Genomic DNA, 25000 nt, shown 5'->3' on the forward strand with positions numbered 1-25000 from the left:
AAGCCTTGGACTTAGGACCAGTCAGTTGCTTCCTGTCTTTTTTTAGACACCAATGCCTTTCAGGACATGGGGCGTGAAGCCAGATAGCTCCCTCTCTGAAAGCATCAGAGTCCATACATGTACAGATGAATGCACACAACTCTTGGCAAGGATGTCTGTGTCTGACGTCACCCTGTGGGACTCTCCTCTTGATCATCCCTGGCTGCCAGTGCAGACGTGAGCCCTCTCACAGGATGTCCTCAGCTGTCAAGGCCAGCTCAAGAGCATTTCACTGTATAGCGTTTCACTACAGATGGGTGTGCATATTTGTGTGTGAGTGATTGCAGACTTGTGTAGATGTCCTTGTGTGCACCTCCTTGCAGTTTCTGTATGTAAACACATACTTTCTGTGCTATCATTTGAGTGTTTTGGATGAAGGGTCAAGGTTTGGTGATGTCAGACTGGTCCTGTTTTTCTGTTCTTTGAGATGATGTCAGGTTGATACAATTAATATACTATACATACTGTACATATGAATATATAATTCTAACCAGAAGACATGGTTAGATTTAGTATGGTATGCAGTATGCAATTGGAACACACTGTAAGAATCTGAAGGCCCTGATAGAAGCTGTAGCCAGAGTGGATGGACTGACTTTGCATAACTGTTGTTCAAAGTGCTCTGTTTCTCACTGTTACTACCATTATCAGAACATGTTTGTGGATTGAGGTGAAAAACACACAATGTAGAGTCCAGAGGAAATCCCCTGCTTTATGATTATCACCTGGTCTGTGAGTAACCACAGGAGAAACAATAAGAAATATGAGTTATAGTATATTATAGTTATTAGGCGGAGTATAATTCCACTGACAGATTGTATGTAGAAATACTGGTTGCACTCTCACAAGTCCCAGAATACGCTTGGGTCTGGTCTCTGTCAGCTGTCAACAATACTCTGGCAGCGCTGACCTGAGCTGTGCCATCCCTTCTGTTACCGTAAGCACAGCAGGTTTATAGATCTCTGGAGACTGTGTGCTTCAGTCAGACCTGCTGCTTCATTTGGTGAACTTAATTGTGATTTGTGGAGTTTTTGTCTCTGGGGTCAATCACATTCTCTTTTAGTGACTAACTGTGGGTCAGGTTAATGTTGTGATTAACCCAGCATGTCGTGGATCTGTGGATTTTTCAGTGACGTGCTTTGAGTCTGATTTACAATGTAAAACCCCCTTCCTGTCTTTGCAGTCACTTTTTGGAGATGCTGTCCAGTGGGAGATACTTTAAAAACATGATAAATGGGTAGGTGCGGATTTTGATTTCAGAGCAAAAGCAGACACCACAAACTATACAGTTTGCACATCAGCCATATGAAAACATTGGCTTAGCTCCTGTATACACATCTGTGTCTTATTTTGGTGTGTAGTCTTCCCAGAATATTAAAGCATAATCAACTTAGTATTAGTTGAAGTTTACTTAATAGCTTAACAGGAAGCTATTTCTCCTGATTCTCATGAATCCTTCAAATAATGGCTTATTGTTGCAGACCTGTTGTCACGCTCACTTCTCCTTCTGATACACTTCCATCACACCCTTCCTTCTTCCATCCTCTCTTATTAGAGAAACAGAAGTAGCTTTGTTTTTGTTATAATCACTTGGGTCTAAATTACATTGCCAAAGCTTAGAGGTCACAGCAGCTTCCCCTTTGGGGTTTGATTTAAGTGGCACTTAGGCCCGCTACTGTAGCTAATCACAAGGATTTATAGAGTGCATCACCAAGGGGCCGGAGAACCAAGGAATGTTTGCTGGCACCCTGCTGCAGGTGTTACAAACCTCTTTTCTTTCGTCCCTCTTTCTTTTCCCTCGTCTATTATAACTGCTGATGGAAGGCAGCTGGAAGACCTTGCTTGTTCTCCACTTGTTGGGTTAAAAGGGGTCTCTGTTGGTGGAACATAATGCTGGCAGCACCCTCCTCCTCCTCCTGTTGCCGGTCACTGCCCAGTCCGGAAAGTCTCCACGTAAAGCTTTCATAATTACATTGATCTTAAGGGGGGGCTTTTACGACCTGCTGACGCATTCAATCACATTTCAGCGTGGCCCTTGTTAAGGCCTCCTGTGTTTTGCATATTCCAAGTTCATGTTCATTCGTTAATGGTTCTCGTGTTTCTGGTAATTGGGAGTTTTCACATGGCCCTGAAGGATAGGGGTAAAGGATGGAGGATGGAGGAGGAAGCAAACAAGAGGGGGAGGGAATGGCATGGATGGACCGAGAGGGGGTTGTTTCTCAGTTGAGAGGCAGACTGTCAGAAACTCCAGAGGCATGTACTATGAGATCCAGATGTTGTAGCCCCCAACATTTACCCAACCCAGTCATCCTCATATCTACTGTATGTAACCATAACGATGGATTATGCTGCGTTCTCTTGGATAGCCCTTGTGTTCGCACCATTGTCCGTGGTGCCTCTCTGTTTTGTTTCAAGACTAAATACAGGAAGTAATTATTATTATCCTTATCCAAGGAAGCATATCTGTTCCTTCTACCCCCTCCCTCCCCCTGCTGCCCTCTTTGAATTTCCACCCTATCACATCTTTGGTCTGGTTTGAGTGAATGCAACAGCGGGCCAGAGCTAATGAGCTTGCTGTGATCTAAGACCAATGCCATCTATAGGCATTCTCCACAGCCTGTGCCAGATGCCAAACACTTAACCTGGAAACAGGGGAGGGTGGTAGACAAAACCTCTCACATCAGAACCTTCATGGCCATTTCCTTATTTTTAGGATTTGAATCTGGTTATTTGCTGGTTTTTTGCCACAAGAAATTCCTCAAGGAAGTCAAGATTATTTATGACAGAACAGTGTGATTCCAGGCACAACTCATCCCAAGATGGATTATGAGCTTAAATGAAAGTGAGGGGTGAGACAGGAGAATTGTTCTCATTCTTAACTCTTGCTCATCCTCACCACTCGTCTTTTTCCTCCTAATCTCCCCCCTCCTCTTCCCCATTCTCCTTTTCTCTAAGTAACCTTTGGCATGAGAGGTCAGCATTGTGTTCCAGCATGGTGACCTCTGGTAATGAGAAGGCAGGTTAGCGGGTGACCTGGAAGCGCTTTGTCCACCTCTCCTGGGAACACAAACAGTGATGGTAGTAAGGCACACAGGAACAGCTGCAAGGCTGCCGTCTTGTGTGCTCCGGCCTGCTCTGATGCCCATTTGTCATTTCACTGGAAAAAAAACAGAAATATAAACAGAAGACAAATCTCCTTGACTGATTCTCTCCAGGTGTCAGGGTACTATGTTCTGAACGTTACGGATTCTACATGATCTTTGAGAAGGTACCGCTGCCTGATAAATCACCTTAGGTAGGGTGATTTAGGGTTTACTTTGCAAGTAGGTGCATGTTAATATTAATTCATGAATAGTATCAGATGACACACTTCCTTGTTGGTAAGACCTCAAGCCAATGTCTTGTTGACCTAACTTTGAGGCTGGACCGCTGCCCAGTTTCCAAAGAACCATCTCTTTTGTGATCTCTGAAATGCTACTTGCTACCAACTTGCTTCTCTTTTTATCTGGGTAAGATGTTAAAGTAGCACTAGAGTGAGTGATCCACCCACACAAGAATTAGGTGACAGGTGTGTATGTGGGTGGATGTGTGCTTGCCTGCAGATGTGGGTATTCATCTGTGTTTTGTTACTACTAGCGCTTTGGTATTCCAAAGGTCTGTAAAGATAGGTTCAGTCAGGCAGCTTGTACAGTTTGTAAAGGGATTAACTCTGAGGGATGACTTTTTACTCTTAAGTTCATTCATCCCTTTTAACCCCAGCTCCTTCATTCCATGATCATTTAATTTTAGTCCACTTTACTATAGCTTGTTTTGGTCTTGCTGTTGCCTTTCCCAACTCTTTCACCCTACGCCACTGCTTTTATCACTGGAGATCTCCCATGTTGATATCCCTATGTCATCTGATACAGGCCTAATTTTTTTTTTGGCCTTTTAAAAATCAACTTGCCCTGTGTGAGCTCCCGTGCGCTTTACATATCTGGCATAAAATCGAACGGCTGAAAAAAAGACACAAGTAGAGAGAGTGGAGAGCAGGGTAGATGCTTCTTGGCTGGCATCCATGAAGTGCAAAGATCGCTAATCTGCTTGCACAGCCTGTTCCATTTCTCTTTTCCTTGACTTTGGAGTACTTCAGAAAAAGGACATCCTTCAGTGCTCTTGAAACTACACGTAGCATTTTACTAGCATGTAAATTTGTGACATATCATTAACCCTCCAGTGGAAAATGTCAGGGAGGGCCATAGAGAAAGGGAGAGTGAGTGTGAATGGCAAAGCGCCACAATAATTCTTGGCATTGATCCCCCATTGAACAAGCAAAGTTTTCTCAAGGCTGCTTGAGTCTGAGTTGATCCCATTGCAGGAAGAGCGTGCTCTGGCTTTTCATGCTCTTCATTTTCTACTTGAAAGTGGCGCAGTTATGAGGCTACTTTGATCCCTTACAGTTGGAAGAGGCTTCCATTTGTACAGAATGAGGCAGTAAGCCTTTTGGAATCCTATAGGCAGTTCGGCATTTCTTCAAAGTACAAGTCCAAATAATCTTTGAAAATAATAAAAGAGGAGGGATTAAGGTGTGCTCAAAGATAGTTGGTGTCTTCCTCCAGAACAAGTCAGATGAAGTTATTGTCCTGATAGCTAATGATTGGGTGCCACTCAATATTCAGACAAAACAAATAAGTGATGAAGTGATGGGCTTTGATCCTTGTTGAGTCTGATGTCAGTGGAAAATATAGTTTTATGACTGAAACTGTTTCTGTGTATGAATGCTTCATGTCACTACGTGTTTGCTACTGGTTATGAATAGTTGAATGAATAGTTAGCCTGGCTATATGTTTGAGTGTATGCATGCAGCTGTGTCCCTTGACATGAGACATTATAAAATGTCTGTAGAACACTTTCGAATGTGGAGCCAGAGGCGCAGGAATAAACCAGACTTCTGTGATGTCTTGTCTGTCTGGAGATGGCTCTCACTCAGAGGAAATGGGTCTATGTTACACAGGCATTGCTCAAATTCCTCCCCTTGTGTCATCACTGCTAAAGCAAATAGCGGCTTAGGGGAAAGGATTCTGCCACTGAATCAACAGATTGTTTGTGTCTTCACAGGCTCAAAGGGAACATTTTCAGAATAGAGGAAAGGTAGGAATTTTGGGAGTAGTTCCTTCAAGCCTAACCGTCTTCTTGCGAAACCAGTGACTTGAGTCAGCCCCTATCGCTGCAATAGTTCTGTTCCTAAAGATTAATGTCTCATGCCTTCATGTTTTAAAGTTTTGAAGGGAGTTTGGCATAGGGAGAGAGATTCCTGCGCTTGAATCCCCAGAACTTGAGTGACTCTTTTGGAAATGAGAGTGGACTGTGACTCGAGCCATTGGATTAATTGGTGCATGCATGTTTGGCCTGGGCCTGCCACTGACCTCGGGTAGATGGGAATTGTCTGTAAGGTGGTTGTATGCCAATTAATTAGGGTCAGCCTGGGTCTCCCTGGAACTAAATCAGCATGGAGGCCTTGACTTTTCCACTCCAACACACTATTGTCACATGTTCGTAGTAGGTAGGCAAGTTGGATATGATTAAAGAAAAAGAAAGGAATTCATAATTGTCCTAACCAGTTTTTTTTTTTTTTTTTGCTCTCCCTCCACTACAGGCACCATGTTATGCCATGTACTCTAATCAACATGCCAATGTTTCTTTCCTGTAAGAAACCATTTAAATCTTTTAAAGTAAAACACGCACAGCATCTGTCTTAGAAGAAGCAGCTGCTAGCAGTTGATTAGTCAAAGGTCATTTATGTTGTTTTCTTGTACTGTAGTGTCTGTGTCAGTCATGTAAAAGCTGGTTTATTTCTTTTACTTTTCTTGTAATACAGACCACATGGTAGACATAATAAACACTCCATATGCATGAGACATAAAGTCACATGTAAAGAAAAACAAAAAATAGAGAACATGTTCTTGATTAAAAAGTCATTTTAATACAAGCTAGTATTACATACTTACCTTGTGTATGCCAATGAGTGAAAACTGTGAGGATCTGAGGTGTTGTTTCTCTCAGGGCAACCCTTAATAGTTTGTTGTCTATGTGTAGTGGGTTTTATTTTTGAATTTGAGAAATTTTGTTGTCTGCACTTCTACTGTTTGAGACAGGGAGGCTGGGGAGGAACTTTGAGCCATTGTGCTGGTTTAAATACGTCCCTCTGACCTGAGGTTATTCCTTTAAATTGGCTAAAAGTCCCTCCTCTCCTCATCTGTCCACATTTAAACTCCCTCTGTGGCTACTACTCTCTTCATCTTCTCCCTATCAACACACACCTTGGTAATTGGTGATGTGGACCATATGTTGAGTTTGAATGGCCTCCTGTTCTGCAGGGCCATTAGACATACTCAGGGACATATCAGAACCTTGTTATTAGGCTACCTGTTCCTTCCTGGACTGGCGTCACGGACAGGGGGATATAGTCTCCTACTCTTTTCACCTCCTATCAAACCTTCTTATCTCCTCTTCCCATCACCTTTCAAATCATCACTTATAGCCTTGAGTGTGTTTGACTGGTTGGTGTTCTGTCAGTGTGTGTAATCTTCATCATTAAGTTACATCAGACCTTATTTAAAGACAGAGGGGACCTGGCAGTGGTGTGACCTCTCAGCTGGAGGGTCATTGTGGTTAAACAGGGGGGTAAGGGGAAAGGACTTGCTGGTTTATCAATCAATCAGACTTTATTTATAGAGCACCTTTCATGCCAGTCGAACAGAAAGTTCTTTACAAACACAGCTAGAAATATAATGAAATAAAAACAAAAAATTATATAAAACACTACGCAGAATGAACAGATTAAAATAAAAAAGTAAAATAAAGAGTAACTTTAATTAGCAAAAAGCATGAAGAACCACAACACCATAAACTAGAAATTATAAGACATTACATATAAACCAGACTAAACAGATGGGTTTTCTGTCTACATTTAAAAATATCAATGTGGAAGGCTGTTCCAGCAGCTCAGAGTGTAATGACTAAAAGCAGGATCATCAAGGGTTTTCATTCTTTTTTTGGATCAGCTAAAAGAGAACAACCTTAAAAGCATCTCGGACAGATAGTTTGCTGCAAGACCACATAGTGCCTTGAAGACTAATAAAAGACTCAAGACTCAAATCAGTGCAAAAGCTAACAGGCAGCCAGTGTGAAGAGTCAAAGATAGGAGTAATATGTGTTGTCCTACTGTCACTTACGCCACAGAATTCTGGATTAATTTTAACTGATTTATTGTATTCTTTGGTAGACCAGTAAGGAGATTCTTACAATAGTCTAGCCTGCTAGTTATAGTGTGCATTAGTGTCTCTGAGGGAGAAATGGCTGTACTTTAGAAATTTTCTTCCAGTGAATTTCCTCCAAGGTTTTTTTGGGCAAGCCTTAGTGTATTTAGTTTGGAGTCCTGGTTCTCTCTCTGAGCCTTTTGAACCAACGAACAGTATTCTGTGACATCCGGGCATTTATGATGGGATGATGGCGATCAGGGGACAAGCCTAGGCTCAGCACAGTGGAATGGTTTTCCAGCCTGAGCACTGGATGAGATTGTAGCAAGTGGCGAATTCTCTTCTGTCTTTTGCCATTGCCTCTGTCGCTGACCCATTTCCAGTGAGGCTCGTTCGGTCATGGTGTGGAACAGGAGCCTGCTCAGTGTCCCGTAGGTGTAGCTGCAGTGTCAGAGGTCAGTGGTGGAAAGTGCTCCTTGGCCAGAGTTTCCCCACATTGCTTTTGAACTGGGAGAGTTGATGCAAGGAGTGCTGAGGCTTCCTGTTCCAGCTGCTCCAATTAAAACATTACAGTTAAAGGTATCCTGAAGTTTCAATGTCTCTTTTAAAAGCTTAGCTCTAGTGCATTTTTTTTATGTCATCGCATTTGGTGCAGATAAACTGTAAACTTTGCCGTGCTAACAACTAAAAGCATCTGACAGAGTTGTCATTTTTGGGCCCTATTGCCTCTTTTGTTTAAAATGACATTAAAACTGGTTAAAATAAAATGGAGTCAATTGATAAAACATTGAAGTTGCAGAGTCAAAACAAACTAGGAAAGAAGGAGGCAGCCATCTTGGCGTCATTGAATATGTGTGTTTGTCTGGGTTTTGGTGTCGTTGTTTTGCATGTGTGCATTGCAGTCATTAGGCTCTGAAGTCCCTTGAAGCTCCTTGTGAACAAACTCACTTTCTCCTGTATTCGCTGCCAATTAAAACAATTTCTTCTCCATCACTTGTTTAGCAGGCCAGTCTCTGTAGCTGGAAAGTCTAGAACTTCTTGTTTCCAGAGCATTTTCTTGGAAACTTAGCAATAAGTTTTTTCCCTATTTAAGTTACAAATGCACCCATGGTAGAAATTTTGCCCATTCTTGGTCTTAATTATGCTTTTAGTGTGTAAAGAACAGTGACAGATAAATATGTTGTCTTTGTGTCCACAGATTTACCTGTTTCTGTGAGGACTTCAAGAGTCAGAACGCATGAATAGATGCAGAGCATGGTCCTTTGTCATCCTACAGGTAAGACATGTTCACAATACACTGTGACTCAAACATGAGATGCCTTGTCACTGAGCAAAGAAGAACATCAGATGGTATCTTTTCCACTTTATAGTAGACCTTTCCACATACCTAGCACACATTAATACTGAGTCTTGACACTTTGAGTAGATAGACTATGAAATCCTCCATTTATCCTGACACTAGTTGACCTGAGCAGCATTGTAGTTATTTAAATGAATAATAAATCATAATGATTTATACTGTTGAATGATTCTAGTTGTTTTGTTGAATGCAGTTCAAAGGAGAAACTCGGTTAAGGAAAGATCAAATATTTTCTTTATTATTTACTCACTAATTAATTATCCACATCAGTTGCAAGAGAAAGTTTAGTAGGCATGCCAGCAGCAACATCACTTTTTGTGCTAATAAGCAAATGTTAGCATGTTAAATGAGCTATTTGTAAGTATTGTTATTGCTACATAGCCAACATTACCATTAACAGCTGTTTACTAACCAGTCTAGAAGAAATGGCGTTCTTACTGCAGTGTTTTCTCCTATCACTTCTTTTTGTCTACTGAAGTTAGCATACTAACCAGACTGCCCTGTAGAAGTGGTGTTGCCTAGAGGGCATATTCTAACCTCTTGTATAGTAAATGCAACGTGGCCAAAGCTCTTGGCAGGCAACCATTACCACCACCTGCTCCTGGCAAGAAACCACCAGAACATCTTCACTGCTTGCGTTAGCCTTGTTATTTTCATGGCTGTTCTTTATGACTCACTGACTTGTATGACAGATTATGTATGAACAGTAGTGAGTCAACACTCAAAATATGATGCAAGGTATTGTATTTACCTGCTTTGTTGGCTTGTGTGACATTCTTTAGACCTTAGCGATATATAGCATTGTCCACAATAAGCATAACCCATGGCTGAAACAGGACTTCTGATGTGTTTTATTTCAAGGCAAACGCATACCATCCTGATTTTTCTATTACTGTGCCTGCCCTTTGAAAAAAGAATTTAAAGCCAGCCCAACCCTCCTAGGCTCAGCATTGCACGGACTAACTAACATCAGAATGGAAAAGTCACTATCCTTTAATCAGTGTCCCTTAATCACAAGCAGCCAAATACAGAAAAAATCCAAGGGAGTTAGTCACTGTAAGTAAGTACCTATTGCTGGTCCTCTTCCTTTCACCCTGTACCTCTGCCTGGCAAGTCCAGACAAGCCTCCAGTAAAAGGTGAGGATGTTTGTTCTTCACCTTGCTACAACTGGGTCAGTGAGCAAGGTAAAGGTGTTTACCTACGGCTCAAAGCTCACAATGCCCTCATGCCCTCACAGACCTTTTAAGATGGATTCATATTCTGGGAGGAAGTGATTTGTATCTGGAAAACATATGATGATGTTTTGCATTGTTTTAACTGCCACATCTTTAATGTGCGAATGAAGGCTAATTTTCCTCTAAAAACATGCCTGTCGGATGATTTGTGGTTACAGCAGTGTGTGATCGTGTGAAATTCACAAAATATCCCCACCAAGAAAAACACTATGAACGGTTCAGGGTGAACTGTTGATGAACTGTCCTGTTACTGTGTCCAACACATGACTTCATGCTGAAGTATATGTCTAAACTCAGGCAGCAGAGGCAGCCTTGCATGCACAGGTAATCACACACTTCTCTCACTAACGCAATTCTTCTTGATGGGTTACACACACACACACACACACACACACACACACACACTTCTCTCAGGCACTCACTATGTCTTTGTGGTTCGTTCTGCCCTGACCTGCTGAAAGCCTTTCAGGGCCGTGTCAGTCAGCCAACAACTCTCTCTGTTCAGAGTCTGAGCAGGTTCAAGTTGGACGCCAACCTGTCCTCCCTCTTCATTCTTTCACATTGGCTGCCTTGTCATGTTAACATGTAGGGAACACAAACTGGTGTGTATGTGTGTGTTTGTGTGTGCCCCTGTGCATAAAATGGATGCTCTAGTGTTAGAGTTTAGTGTTAGTCTTCAGCAACATGCATGCGAATAGGTTTGCGAGTGAACACACACTTTTAAAGGTTTGACTGCGTAATATGTGCGTGCCTGGCTTCATTTATTTTTGTGTTTGATCATTGTGGCTGCTTTGTAACATGGACAAGGTCTGTTGTTGATTCTGCTGGACTAAAGGTTTCAGCGCTGCCCAGCCCAGCTTCTTCTGCCTGCAGCTGCTCGGACTCTCCCTTTAATAGATTTCACAGCCTGCAAAAACCCTTTTAGAGCCCTAGAGGAAGCAAACACTGATCGTCTTCCAGGGCTAACTTTGTCAGCTCTTTAAATGAAAATCTGCAAATAATAATTGTTAATTATTTCATTTTTTGGAGACATGTGTTCAGTGGTTTTTGGCTGTTTATTCTCAGTACATTTTAAATCAACTTGAATTATTTTCCTCTGCATGTGTTCTCCCCTTTAACTGTCATCGTCTCCAGCAGCAAATTGTGGTCATAATTAAGTAGACCAAAATTACAGTGAATGAAATAGTGGTGGTTGCATGAGGGAAGTAATTTAAGGAAGTTAGTAGAGGAGCTAAAAATAAATGTGACCAACAAACTATACTGATATTTGTGGGTGGTAGAAGAATTACTAACTAATTTGATGTATTGCAATGTAAAATGCTCCAGAGTCACAATGACTCATTCAGTGAGCAAACTGGACTGTTAAAGAAGCTATTTGTAAGTTCTGCTATTGCTACATAGCCAATGTTAGCATTGACAGCTGTTTACTTACCAGTCCAGAAGAAGTGTTGGGAGTTCAGCATCAAACTTCATTCCTTTACTCACCAAAAGCTGTCTCCATCCATTTTTTAACTTCTAGTTCTATCACTTCTTTCCCTGTAGTTAGCATGCTAACCAGGTAGCCCTAGCACAGCAGGCCTGTTTAAACACTTTCCAATAGCAACTCACTGTAACAACTCATCAGAGAAAACTTACAAATAGCCCCTTTAAGGGGAAAAAAACTTAAATATTGATATTGGTATTGGCCTAAAAAATCCAGTAAATTCAATGTTGTACATACTGTACACTGGGTGTCCAGCTATTGATTATTAAGCTTCAAACTGTGATGCTTGGGCTCCTCTGCTTGTGGGGTGAGTTTTTCCTAATTGTGACCAATAAAATGGCATGCTTATGTTTTTCCCAGCTTCACAAATACACAAATTGAGAACATCTTTTTTTTCCTGACATTGCAATGCGCTGCTCTGGTTTATGATAACAGAGTGAATGCATCCTGTGATTGAACAATCATCGCAGCCTGCTGAACTAAATCAGATATATCTGACACATGTTGTTTCTTGCTCAATTCAGTTATTACATCTGACGGAATAGATGGTTGCCACTCATATGCGATACATGGTGATAATAGGATCTATGCTGTTTAATGTTGCATTTAGGCCAGTCATGATAATTACATTATTGACTTACCATAATCCACAATATGTGGACATGAAATATACATACACTGGCATAAAATGGTGTTGAAATGATGATATGGTTCATTGCAATTATTTCTGGGACAAGATATCATCCAACAAAAGTAGTTATAATGAAAGGCCTAGTTGCATTGCAGTGATATCTTCTTATTTTAGTGAGGTGGGCCTGTGAGGCAGCACTGAAATATGAAATCTGAATATCTGGACTTTTCCAAATATCACAGTAACTTGATTCACCAGAAAGAAATGAGAATTTGAGAATGGGCCCATCACCAAACCATTCCTGGATGGATTCATCTAATTGCTGAACAATGGACTGGCCTAATATACACACGCATACCAAGTGACTGATGGAAAAAAACACAGAAAGGTGGTTTAAGGGAAAGTAAAAAGATTTTCGTGATTTATCCTAATGTTTCTTAGCTCACTGAGTCAAACAAGTCTGCCAGTAACCAGCGACTGATCCACCCTCCCTGTTCTCCACCAGCAGCTGTGTTGACTGTCTCGTGCATGGGAACCTTTGATTACTAGGTTGACTGTACATTTGGGCTGAGCCTGGCAGCCAGCTTATTGTGCCTCCCTCCCCAACACTCACACACAAAACACAGCCTTCTTAACTTTGATCATAGAGAGTTGTAAATGACTGCTGCTCCATCATCCAAAGCCTCAGGTTATCCACCAGGCTTTATTAGCCTAATGAATGTTTCGGGGATGTTTATCTATACTACAGTATGTCTGTCTGAAGATGCCTCTGGCATCTGTTTCATGTCAAATAACCTCATGTTGGCAGACAATCACATGTTTTTTGCTTCATTAGAAGCTTCAGCTGTGATGGCTTGGGATGATGTCTTCATTAAAGTTTATGATTTGTTGATTTTAATAATCTGTTGTGTTTCTTGATGTGATTGTTAGAGGGGCGTTAGGAAAACACCACTCCTTGATATAACAAGACACAGGTGTAGTGAAATGACATCAGTGCATAAGCTCAGTTGGAGGTGTCTCTGCAGCCAAAATATAATTTGCCTTGAAATATGTCCACAGGTTGATTTATGATTGAACTTGCTCTGTGTAATGAAACCACATAGTAATATCAAGGGACAGTAAATGTGATGAAAAACTGCTAATGTTGAAACATTTTGGAATATTTCAGTGGAGTGTTGGTTGACTATCAATAACAGATGCTTTTAAAAATCTCAGTCTGGATTTTCCAAATATTTGGAACTTTCTGAAATGGATTATATGCACCTTTATTGCCATTAGAGTTGGACGAATACATCAGCTAACAGTGAATCTATTAGCCAATTTGAATCCCCAAATTATGTGGTTTTATATTTCTGCCTTATCAGTGTTCGAGGCATCAGTTGTGACATGTAGTGACTAACCCTTAACCTCTAAAAGCACAATTTGTGTGCAGTCATTTGCTGCAATGGATGGTGACGTTTCCAAAAGGAAAATGACCAAACCCTAATTACCGGTTCTGTGCTACAGGCATATTGGAGCATTTCCTGCATGTTATATAGAAAATAAAAAATGTGAGACATAATCCATCTGGCTTGACTCTCAGGAGGTTATTAGTGGAAAAATATACAGTGTGCTCAGTGAATGTAAGTTTAATGAAGCGCATGAAATCACCAGTGTCTCCAATACAGATGCTCATTCTGTTGCTGGATGTTGTACTCATACCAAATAATGTTTCCAGCCAAGTTGTTGCAGAGAGTGATTATGTACAATTATGGTTATATAATACACATTGTAATGCAGTTTTTCCTTGTTTCTCTGAGACATGGTATCAGTGCTCAGGGTGCAGGGTCAGGTACAGTAGGATTTTGCAGACTCTCCACTGAACACCTCCACTGCAGCTCTTCTTCATGTTTCCTTAAGCATCAGTGTTGTGTGTTCTGAATTGCCATTAAGCCAGATATGTATGAGATTTGGAAGCACATAGGAACGGGGCTGCATATTGATTGAATTTTTTTTAACGTAGTGTCAGTGTGCAAAACATTTTGTTAGTCATGCTAGCAGGATGGCAGTGTTGGTCTGTTACCCTGTCGTTTGGTTGGTAGATCTATCAATTTGGTCACGACTTAAATTTCTATGCAACTATTGGATGGTTTTCCTTGAAGTATTCATGGACTCCAGAGGATGCTGCTAACCTTGGCGATCACCTGACAGTGTTATCATGCTAATGCACTAAACTAAGAGTAAAGACTAAGACTAAAATGGTGGTTCATGTCAAACACGTTTACCTAATGACAAGTCAAAGAAACTTGACTTGGTTGACACTTTTGAATACACTATGCTATAGGCAGATTAAGAAACTACATATTAAACTTATTAAGTAGCAACATTTCATGAAGTGACATGCTTTATGTCGAAATGCTCGTGTTCCAGATTGAGACTCTCAACTTCGCAGACCTGTGTCAGTTGTCTGTAAAGTACCAGTTTGAGCTTAAGTTAGATGATGCACTGAAATTGGCAGATTCAGTGTGGAATTGTTTTCTCTTTTCACAGGAAAGTTCTATAGTGTCTGGACCTGAAACAATGAATTGGTCAACTGAAAATACATATACTTTTTTGATAAGTGATTCATTGCTTAATTGATTGATTTTTCAAGCTTGTCAGTTTTGTGAATTTGATACTGTAAGTTGTTAGGTTTTGGTCTGGTTAAAATAATTGTTAGCTGTAGACATAGGGAAAAATTGTTTTGTGCCATGGTTTGATCTGGGCTTTTTGCAGTGTAAACATAGTGTTCAATTCTGTTCCGCTTCTGTCTGACATGTATGATACAGTTCTACTTAAAGCCTTGGATAGAGTAGCTGAAAAGCACATATTTCCCACCCCCTTTGATCACCAAGAGTCTGAACACTAATTGTATCTCTATGTGGCTGCACTGTCTTCTTTCATAGATCCATGGTACGTAGGTTTCACCAGTCTCATGTATAATTCAGTCCATAGTCTGCTTTGCTTTAAATTCATCAACTCTATTCATTTCCATGCCTTTCTCAGACAGGAAACAGATCTCATATCCAGGGGAATGGGAGAGGAAATGATAAATGAAGGAAAGGCACGGATACGCTGGTTCAGATCAATGCAAATCTGAGCTCTGTTTATTGTTGTAGGTGCTGAGGTTTTGTTAAAGACAGACTGTCTTTGATCACAGTGGTAGGAAGCTTGACCTATACATTTGTGTTTGACACCTAGCTGACCTGCCGTACATGTATGTGTGTGTGTGTGTAAATGAAAGATTATTTTTTCAGTAATGGATATTCAAACACATGGATTTTTTTCCCCTGCAATTGAAATTTCCCTTTTCTCTTCACTGACTTTTAAAAGGGAACCAACTAATTGGGGCTATTTGTACATTTTCTTTGTGGTGTGGTGGTGATGGTCCTTTTCTAAGAGTTTCAGCCATTGTTGCATTTACAATACAAGAGGTTAGAATACACCCTCTGAGCACAACTGCTTCTTTGGGACAGTCTGGATTCTACAGTGAAAATGACAAGACAGGCCGACTGGGCTAGGGCTTCAGGGGCTAGCTGGTTAGCATGCTAACTTCAGTAGAAGAAAAAAAAAAGTGATAGAACTAGAAGCAAAACATTGCTGCTCCACTGCTGGAGACAGTTCTTTTTGAGTAAAGGAATTAAGTCTGAGGCTAATCTTGCAACCTTTTTCTCTACTGGTTAGTAAACAGCTGTTAATGCTAACATTCCCTATGTAGCCACAGCAAAACTCACCAAACAGCTCCTTTACGGGAACTTATACATTTTGGGCGGTGGGGTTGGAGATCTGGTTGAGGTCTAGAGGTTTGACCTGAAGACTCAGACTAGTGGGGACTTACTCGTGTTCTTTCTCACTGCAGGATTTCCCACAGACCACTATCAGCAGCTATTCTTTTTTTCCATCTTGTAAAGTACTGTAACTAAACAAATATTGTTGCTTTGACATAGACAATTTAAATTTGGCTGCCTCTGGAAAGCCCTGTTTTGTTCTGCCTTGGAAAAATGACTATTGGGTTTCTTTTGTTGAGAAGTGGCTGAGTGGGGAGATGAAGCCTGGAGGGACATGTGTATTCATAACACCGGTGCCTCTTTTCTTTCAGTCAGCATTGTCTGGTGTGGTGGATCCTCTTTGCTCTATTGTCTTGTGAGTTCTGCTGGTGGTCTGTCATGTAAACAGCTCTCAGAAGGGAACCCTCTCCACTCTCCTTTTCAAAAGCGCTCTCTTTTTTTTTTTTTTTTAAATCTAGGCCTGTGTCTCTTTATGTGGTCATCTTCTTGACTGTCTGCCTGTCTCTGTCTCTTTTCCCCATCCCATTCTGTTCCTCAATCTCCATCACACACCCACTCACACAAACATCCCTGCTCTAACCATTACTGGTAGTGGATCTGTCCCAGTGCAGACCTAACAGCGTATTGGGATTTTAGGTGCCAGTGGGGAAGGAAGGACCCTGCTGGCTTGTCAGCATCTCTGACCCCTCTGTCACAATGGTTCCCTCTTCCCTCCCACTCATTTCCCTGCCAAGCTGGGAAGAGTAAATATTTATCAGCCCTCACAACAATGGCCAGCTCGGAGGAGAAAAAGATTTTGACCAGAGCTCATGCAAGGCCTGTAGGCAACACTGGTGTCTGCTGGGGCCTAAAGATGGGTTGCAGGAAGATTAAAATAAGGCCTCTAAGCTATTTTGAAGAAATACATTCCATAAGTTAGTGGGCACAATGCCAGAACTGTTCTGACACTGAGGGCTGAATCCAAGACTGGGTCAGTTGGTTTAAAGCAAAACACATTTGTTTACTCAGAAGATTGTAGAAATTTAGTTCTTGGGTGAATGTCTGCACAAACCTGTATCTTAAGAAAACTCTGTTGGGACTAACAATTGCGTTATGATTTTAATGACCCTCAATTGACTACTGTCTGAAGTCATTGTAATGTGATCGCCTTATTTAGGGGACACAGTGGATAAGAAGTAAAATTCGATCAGTGATGGGTTACAGCTGATGTGTAGAACTGCTGGAAAGATTTATATTGCAGACCGTCTCTTTTCCCTGCCCTTGAGACACATTTAGTTTCTTTCCCTCCCCTCCTCTCCTCTGCTCAGTACGATTAATGTCTATTAAACCTCACTACAGTACATCACAATTAATAGCCACGTGTTGGGGAGAGGGTCTGGCTGTAGCTGTACAGAAACAGACACTGCTGAAGAGGGTCTTTGTTCTCTGTGTCACGTGCCACCACTGTACAAGTGACATTTATTGGTCTAACAGCATAGCAAATTTGGCAGATGCAGGAGGCTACATTGACCCTACATTGTTGGACTGTACATGTGTACAGGAAAAAGGATTGAGAAAAATTTGAAGGAAAATTGATGTAAAGAAAGCTGATCTTTTTATTGTACATATCTTAATGCAACAGTATTTAAGCAGCATTGTTGCAGCTGTAGGAAAATGAAGCAGAAATTCATCAAAAATTGTCAGCACAGAATGTCATGTAATATACAATCGAGGAAACACCTGCTTAAATGGCTAACATAGAGTACATTACAAGCAGGTGCTTCCACACATGTTCAGTGTGAGGGATAATTAGGCAGTTTAACATTCCTCATGGTCATGTATATAAATGTTGGACACACTCAGCTGCTAAATATTTTGGCTGTTGTGGCTCAAGGAGCACTTTGCTTAACTTTCTGTTGATGTCAGTCTAATTTCATACGCAGGAAATTTCATCCAGAAAAGTCAAGAACATTGAGGGGATCCTGTGGTCACGCTGCACTGCATAAATCTACTCATTACAGTCAGAGATACTCTTTCACAAGTGTTGCAGAGTTTTGCTGAGTAATAAGAGAAAATTGGTATGGACTGACGCTTCTGCTTTCTGCAACATTTCCAGTAAATGCTGCGCCACAGAATCATCTAATGAGTGCACTTTTCACTCCTTTTACTCTCTTTTAATCCTTGATGGAGAGAAACACACACATATCCTGATTTTCTTGGCTAATTACAGTACGCAACCAACAGTTTTTTAAGCTTGCTGGCATGCTCTGCCTCTCCATTGGCCTGTTAATTGGCCCAATAAGATTAGTTTTGGCGGAGATCCATAACGAGACACTAATATGTCAGATATGGTGTGAAATGGCAGGGGGTGGAGGGTTGGCTGCGATGAAGCTGGTGCCTGCCAGAAAACTGCATGTTTATGAGACACTTGACTTATACTCTGTGGTTTTAATGGCCTCAGTGTTGGAGAGTGCATGTGGTTAGATTTCTTTTTTATGTTTATACTTCTTTGTTGTACAGTTTAGCTATAGATAAAATGACTCCACTGCATACAAAGTTTGCAGAGTTTTATATTAATGTAAATCTTACAGCTATAAAAGCAGAATGCACCTTTTTTTAGAACCAGTTTTTCTTGTTAGTAACTCTGACAGGGGATATTAATAAAATAGAAACTGGCTGCCTGGTGTTGGCTAGGAAATATAATCCAATTAGTTTTTTTTCTGCACTGATCAAGAAGTGTATTGATGGAATCTTTAGATTATAACATAAGACAGATTTAAAAGGGCACTGTGGTAAGTGTGCTTCCCACTTACCACCATTTATCCTGCAAAGCTGAAGCGAGTCAGATTTCTTTCTGCATGAAAAATTATTATAGCACCAAAGCACATGTAACAGAAACACTAAGACAGGAAAAGCCACATTGATTAATAGAAATAAAGGCTCCAACATGGTCTTTTACAGATTTAATGTGGTGGGGGCCCAGAGGCTGTCAAAAACTTTGGATGCACATGCCCGTGACAGTCACTGGACCCAATGTGTGTTATACACACCAAAAACTAAAGTTTGCACGTCATGGTGAAAGAGATGAAACCAGAAACTTCTACAATTTACTGCTAATAATAAAAAAGGAGATGATGTGCCCTAAATCTTACTGGAAGCTGGAGTGGAAACCTGTACCAGGTGCTTTCTTTTATTGTTCAGTACTGAGTTAGCGGAGGTGCAGACATGATAAATCAGGCGGAAGCTTGTGAGGGGTTGTCTTTCCACATTTACTTAAAAAAGTTACAGATACCTGTGTAGGAGACTGTTTGCAGTTGGTACTGAAACTGAAGCTGTACAATGAGGAAAACATCAATAGTCTTGGCAGATGCTTGTGCATTCAGAGGTCAAATTCGGAAGAAGAATTTCTTTCCAAAGTCACAGTAAGTCTATCTACCTGTGGAAATAATATACAGAACAGCTAAACTGGAAATATGCACCCAAAGCCCACATGCAAAGACCATGGATAATTACATCTTGGTAACCAGTTGTAGGCAGCGGTGCATTGGATGCATCATTCTAGCCATTTCTTTTTGGTAGCACATTCACCATATTGTCTGTGAAAGCACTAATTTCAATTTTAGTTGAACTATATTGCCTGGCTTCACAGAGCTGGATCAGCACCAATTCCAAAGCTCCAGATATCGTTGGTGTACCTCTGGTCCTCCCATTATTATGCCTTTTGGGGGAGGCCCATTGACCCAAAGCATGATGTAATTCCATAAGCCTGTCACTAATAATTTCCCCCTCATTTTTAATGACTCTGAGATTAATGCCAGACCAAGACTGGGCCTCCGTCATTTTCAGGGCGTGGAGTTTTTTTTTTCCCCCTCGTCTGCTTTTATAGTAATTTTGCACTGTTTATAAATATTTATGGACATATACAGACAGCTAATAAAGTCAGCATTGGCTAAAGGAAACTGGACAACTTTCCACTTATTTTCATTTTTTGAGCATTACTGTTCCTCTCTGCCGCCCCGCTTCCTGGTGCCAAAACGCTCTACCCACCATTTGAGTCATAATAATAACAACTTGTTTTCTCACATAAGGCAGAAAGGGAAAAAAATTGCAAACACACCCCCGGTCCAATAAGTAAGCGTCTACATGCCCGGCGGAGACAAACATACCCTCATGTGTCCACGGTTAATGTCTGCCATGCAAGTGGTGGCATGGACGGACGGGGCTGAGGGATGTCACACAGACGAATACACACACCTGTGCATGCCCGCACATTTTCACTCAGCCTCGCCCATGTATGCCACATTACACACACACACATACACACCTGTGCACACACAGACACCTGTAGGCCCGGTCTTTCCCTTGTTGCACTGTATCAGTTTTCTGTTTGATGTAGAATTTGTTTTTGGTTGTCGAGGCTCAGTGGCCATGGAGGAGTCAGATGTTGTGTGAAGTGGATGGGCTGTCAGGAGGAGAAAGGGGCACCTTTATTGTTTCAGTGCAGTTTGTTTATTCTTCGATATGGCATCTTCGATGATCAGAGGGATTTCATGCGATAGAGTTTAGGAATGAGAAAACACCCGCCGCTTCCCATTTCTTTCATATTGCCATCCTCCTCTTTTTCTACTTCACACACACATTTACTGCACTCTGTCCACTGTAGTAGAGCCAACTCTGCGTGTGCATGTGTGTGTGTGTGTGTGTGTGTGTGTGAAAGTAGTAGTGCATATATGGGGTTATTTCGAGGGTCCATTTGTCAAAGCACACATTTATCATTAAGCCCACTGGTGTCAGACCTGCTGCTTTCCCACCACATCTCCATTACGCTCTGCTGGTACTCGCTTAGACACTCAACACCTGACCCGACACACACAGTTAGTCATACACACACAGGCTCACTCTCCTACGCAGACAAATGCGCACACACACACACACACACACACACACATATTTGCACACCATAACTGGTTCTCCAGTGTACGAGACCCAGACTAGAAAAGATTTTTTAAAAAAAAGATAAACTAAAGATAAATGAGTTCAGACAAATACCTCAGAGGGAGGGACAACTCACAGTCCTACTCTAAAAGTCAAGAAAAATTCAATACTTTTTTTTAAAGTAATTTTTTCATCCCATGATTTACTTTGGGCTGATTCAGTGAACTCCTTCTGGATTCTAAATACATCACAGGCTTGTTTGTATTCAGTCCCTGCAGTGTATTTCAGTAATGAGACTGGAGTCCACCCTGATTATTTTTTACCATTCACATTGTGCTTAAATGATCATGAAGTGGAACTATGAACTCAGCATCGTTCAGCTGCTTCTCAAACAGAAGGGCTGGGCTAAAGCTGTCCTGACAGCAGCATCTGTGTCCTTGAGTAACTCATTGTCCCTGCAGACCTTTATGTCCCCCACTACTATGAGTTTGTCCCTCATCTCAGTGTCAGAGGCTTTACTTATCTTAATTATTAGGACCATGTCTCTTAATAATTCAGTTGTTATCTTGTTTGTCAAACAGCATGAATAAAAGAAAAGCTTTAGGTAAATATGTTTAGGAAGCTGGTTAATAGCCAATATGAAACTAAATGGGAAACTGGCTTCCAGTAGCTGTTGGAAAAGAATTAGACGAGCAAGGAAATTATATGCCATTATCATTTAATCTGTCAATTAATCTGTAAGTGAGAACCCTGGTTTCCATAATCAGGTTAGGGGAGAAACCAGATTTCTTCAGCTAGGTTGCTCCTGGATAATCTCTCGGCCTTGTATATGAGTAAACAGGTGTCCAATTGGCTTCTTACAAGTATGAACAAGAACAAGAGTTCAGATAGGGAAAGTAGCAGCGGAGCAGCTGAATAAAAGAAGACATTGTTTCATAGAAGGATGTGCTCTTGTTTTTAAAATAATTCCATCAAAAGTCAGAGTAAAACTTAAAGTAATACAAAGTTGCCGGTTGAAGTTTGAATAAGTTGGTCAATAAGTTAGTCTCTGAACATTTGAGTGAGGGAGAGCCATGGATGTATTCAGGTGAACTGGATCATTCCTATAAAAGCAGCTCATTAGGCACATACGCTGAAACAGCCTCTGTGGGCTTCCTCATGCATCCACAGCCCCTTTAAACTTTCCAAATCTTACAATACAACAATTACAAAACATGCAATTGATCAGATCCTAAGAATGAAAAGAATCTCATTAACTCTTGCTCTATTCTGGTTACTGGTCTGTCAGTAGGTGGGAATATTTTGCTGTTAGATATGGAGGTGGAATGGGGGGCAGCCATATCACCCCACCTTTAAGCTGGCACAGGAGGTAGGCACGGAGATGACATTTGTATAAAAGGGGGAGCCTGAACAGTGGAACAGACACTGACCAACACAGAGGCTGCTGTGTTACATGTGATCCCAGCATGCTGTATAAAATCACACACCTTTGTGGCATTAAGCCGCCTTCATGCGGTTCTGTGTAAACAACCAAAGGTGGCATATTTGAGGGAATTCTTAACGCCAATATTGCGCGATCTCACTGTAAAAGGAGCTTAAGACACTTTGATGTTGTCTGTGTTCAGAGTGTGTGTTTTATGTAATGCAGTTTCTTTTGTTCTTTCAGGTTTCTTCTGTGTGCAGTTTGTTCTGTTCATAGATCCTGCAGCACAGATTCTCTGTTGTCTTTTATCTCGTTAGATCAGATTGTGGAAAATGAAGAGAGGGAGAGAGGCAGGACATGTGAGATATAGAGATGGAGAGACGAGGCAGTGAGAGAGATATGAATGTCGTGTGTGTGTGTGTGTGTGTGTGTGTGTAGAGAGCAGCTGCAGAGGCCCTGGTTCCCTTCTCGCTGGCGCACACCTCTCCACAGGGAGCAAGAAGGGCTCCAAGTACCCTGAGCTTGGCTCTAACCGCCCCCAGAACCGCAGACAACCCTCTCACACACACAGCTACAACCACACACACACGCACACATACTCTGCATTACATGTACACATACCTCATATACTCAAGGGCCTCAGGTTGCTTGTTTTCTACCTTACTTCCTTTCTGCCTCAGTATTTTTTGCCCAGTGTATCATTTCAGTTCAATTCAGTACAGCAATGTTTATTTACATGAATAGTATTACAACAGCACCCAGGAAGAATAGGCTAAAGGGGCTAAATTTAGTATAACAATAGAATGTGTGCTGATACATTTTATCTCTCAATCTCTTACATGGACACAGACCAGCTACCTGGAGCCAGAAAGTCCTTTTAGTGAATGTAATTCAGCTCCCTCCTGGCCAGCTCTGTACCCCTGTCAGCCCTCAGAGGGCCCTCCAAGAGCCCACTTGTCCTTCAGTGAGATGACACAGGATGAAGTCACTCCATTTGCCTTGGCACCAGCATCTTTGTTTCAGGCGTTGTGGTGATGTGCCAAGGGCTATGTTCTCACAGCAGAGTGTTCTGCCCAGTGCTCGATGAGAGGGACAAGCCCATAAAAACTAAAGTATCCTCTGTGTAGCACAACAAATTGCAGAGTAGGACAGAGTGTGCCAAACTCAAGCGTGGCAGGAAACATTTTTTTTTTTTTTGTCTGTCATCCACAGAGGTTAGTTCATTGTACAGTGAGTAACTGCATCGCTATTTTACCAGTACATAGTTGATTGGAGGTGCACTGCCTCACCTGAAATGAAGACTTTGATAACAAGACATTTTAAAAGTCTTGTGAAATATTAGATTAGGTATATTAAGCATCACCAATTTCCAGTAAGACAAGAAGCAGTTACCATTTAATGAATATGCGTGAAGTCCTTTAACAAGTTTTGCAGAGGTGGAGTCTTGATGGGTTTAATTGACAGCAGGTTTGTTAAAGTGTACAAAGCAGAACCCTATATATCTATACCTGCAGTGGCCACTTTATTCCACACACCTATACAGTGTAATGCAGTGAGATACAACTGTTCTGCTAATTGACTCTAAACTTATGATACCTATATTTTTTTTGACACTGTCACAGAGGTGTATCATATTGAGGCCATAGTTAGTGATGTCTTGTAATAGACTGCATTATACTGAAAGAAGTTCCTAATATTCTGGCCCTGTGATGTAAATAAAGGAAGGAAGGACAAAAAAATCTAAACACCTCAATATAATGTGTTCTAATACAATACCACTTAAATATGTAATGGCATTAACACGTTACTGACAATATCAACAAAAGTGAATATTAAAAGCTTTATAAATGTAAACATTATGGCAGAGCTGATGTATTGAATTACAACAGATTGTATAGGTGTGTACATAAGAATGTGTTTGAATGTCACAGTTTTTGTTACTTTGTTTTTTGTAGCAAAAAGTTAGCAAAAGCTAAATAGATTCAGTGCAGGTTCTCAACAGATCTGAGTAGCCTATTTCTTACTGGATTCAGATTCAATAAAATGCTATTGAACTTGAACACTTGGCAGATGGCTTGTCGTACTGGGACACCTTGAATTCAGATAGTCCCTGACATATTTCTAAGGAATCCCTGAGCTACCATCCAACATATATTACACACTCTGATTTTCTGAATTTGTTTTAATATAAACTAGGAAGGTGTTTGTTTGTTACACACAGTGAAAACAATAGAGAACAGAGCGAACTAAAACGTTCACTTTAGGAACTGACATTTTGAGACAGACTTGTCTAACAGAGTTAAATTTTGTTGTTTGCGGTGGCTGCATCTGGGGTGAATAAGATACCAATAGAAACAAAACAGACAGTCAGTATTAAAAATGTGTTTTGTGGAAACCTTTTGTGATATTCTTGTGGTCAGTCACAAATAACACTGTGCACTTTTTCAGAGACACAGCAGTGGATAAGATCTGGGCACGTGAACAGTCACACACAAAACAGAGGAAATGAGCGTGCTTATGAACATCCTGTGAAATAAAGTTTACCTCGTTTTGAGCTCATCTGTCCACAATAAAGCTGGCGACATGGAGATCCTCTGAGAGCAGTTAATGATTTAGATGGAGAAACTGTTTTGAAGTGGCCTGGAAGTCAAGTTTCTAGACTGGCCTTGTCTGCCTTCCAGCTGCCGACTGTGGTGACACTTCACTGACACTTGAGCTTCAACATTTCCAGTACGTCTGGAGTTTGTATTTGTAGAAAGAAAGAAAAAAAGTGTGTTTTTATGCCTTCTCCCTCTATCTCTTTCTTTGCTCCTTTCCTCTCACCCTAACACCCTTTCCATCCTTCTTTCTCTGCTTGCTCCATTAAACAC

General features: G+C 41.1%; 1 protein-coding gene across 1 annotated transcript in view; it reads left to right on the forward strand.

The window, feature by feature from the left end:
* disp1 (dispatched homolog 1 (Drosophila)) overlaps nt 1-25000 on the forward strand; it is an 86088-nt gene that overhangs the window by 17625 nt on the left and 43463 nt on the right. The window contains 1 exon segment of the mRNA XM_051071993.1: nt 8476-8553. The gene's annotated coding sequence lies outside the window, so the exon portion shown is untranslated.

The sequence above is a fragment of the Lates calcarifer genome, linkage group LG7_1, assembly GCF_001640805.2.
Source record: "Lates calcarifer isolate ASB-BC8 linkage group LG7_1, TLL_Latcal_v3, whole genome shotgun sequence".
Classification (NCBI taxonomy): Eukaryota; Metazoa; Chordata; class Actinopteri; family Centropomidae; genus Lates; species Lates calcarifer.